General features: G+C 37.0%; 1 non-coding gene across 1 annotated transcript; it reads right to left on the minus strand.

The window, feature by feature from the left end:
* Positions 1–1,306: 1,306 nt before the first annotated feature.
* On the minus strand, positions 1,307–1,379 carry Trnar-ccu (transfer RNA arginine (anticodon CCU)). The gene has a single exon. It is a non-coding gene; the product is annotated as a tRNA-Arg (tRNA).
* Between the last annotated feature and the right edge of the window lie 221 nt (positions 1,380–1,600).

Genomic DNA, 1,600 nt, shown 5'->3' on the forward strand with positions numbered 1-1,600 from the left:
CAGCATTCATTTAGTTGGCAATATTAAAGTTTAGTGTAGCGTCCTTGGCATTATTAAGTTTAAATCTAATATTCATTAGTAATTAAAAACAAAATAATCGCTTAATAAGTTATATATAAAGGAGGTAGTGTCTTTTTTTTAAAGTATTCTTTATATTTTTCTTATTAAACCTTTATATCCTGTTTGTGTATTTCGTTTATCCACTGTTCAATGCTTGTGTTTCATTCTATATTATTCTTATCTTATCTTATAAAATACAGACGTTACTTAAAAAGAGACGATGATTACCTCCTACGAGTGTCCCTAAATCAATCAATCAATCATGCATGTTAATCAATCGCTTAAATTCTGCCAAGTCATTAGTTTTTTCTGGGTGGCTCAGTCAACACATTCCTTGCTTTACTAACACTATAGAAGAAGGAGCAGTTGTATACATTTGTCCCAGCATATGGAACAAGGAATGTACCTTTATCTTCTGAGTATTTTATTAAATTTTGTTTTTGTATTCAAAGATTAAGGTTCAATGTTTTATTTTGTATAATTGCTACTTCTTCTCTCCTGATTCAGATGTCCAAATGGTTCGAGGCAAGCACGCCCCTTTTATGAACCATGTGACCCGAGAAAGGCTTTTATCTCGTGACCAGGATGAGAAATTGGCTCTTCACCGATCTCTTTGTCAGGAGGCCCCTTCTCTCCTGAAGGGTTTCTAAATTTAACTATTTTACTAAAGGTGTTACTGTAGTCAAATGTGAATATTCGTCTGTTATAAATCTCGCTGCTTTATTTTGTGCCTGTTCCAGTTTCTTAATGTTTCATAAGTTGAGGGGTCCCAAACATAGAAAATACGATAAACATGCATATATGTAACCCTGCCTGACCAAGTAAAACAAAGGACGTTTGGGCCACGAGGCCTTCATCAGGTCCCAAACATAGGATGCATATTCTATTATTATTATTCGGTATATATGTTTGACCTATTTATTACAATTTTTTAAATACAAAGAATGCTCCTTGTAAAGACGTAATTTGTTACATGCTATATCCGCCTGTAACACAGCTGGGATCATACATTGCAAGATCGCGTAATGACACGTTTCACTTGAGTTGTCTTATCCTGTTTATGGGACAAAGACACATAAAACTATAACTGCGCATAAAGTGGCATAACCCATCACAGGGATGTTTTTAGTACATAGGCATCTATATTGCAGGGAGACATCCTATGGGAATACTCATAACAAACCTATTTATTTAAAATGTCGTTGTACAAAAAAAAAAAAAAAAAATGAGAAAAAAAAAATTGCAACACCTCCGACGGGACTCGAACCCGCAATCCCCGGCTTAGGAGGCCGATGCCTTATCCATTAGGCCACGGAGGCGGTGTGACGGAGTGATAGGCCAACGAACTGATTTGTTCTAGCTGCTACACACACACACGCATAAGCAGGAAGGGAAAAAATGAAACAGGTAGATTTGCTCTAACCATTGGCCTACTTCAGAGTCTTCAGATTAAGGTTATATTAAGTTGTATACTCAGGGGCGTAGCTAGGAATTTTCCATCGTCTGGGGGCCCGGGGAGCTTGAACTCTTTGGGGGCCCC

Source organism: Biomphalaria glabrata, chromosome 5 (genome assembly GCF_947242115.1).
Source record: "Biomphalaria glabrata chromosome 5, xgBioGlab47.1, whole genome shotgun sequence".
NCBI lineage: Eukaryota > Metazoa > Mollusca > Gastropoda > Planorbidae > Biomphalaria > Biomphalaria glabrata.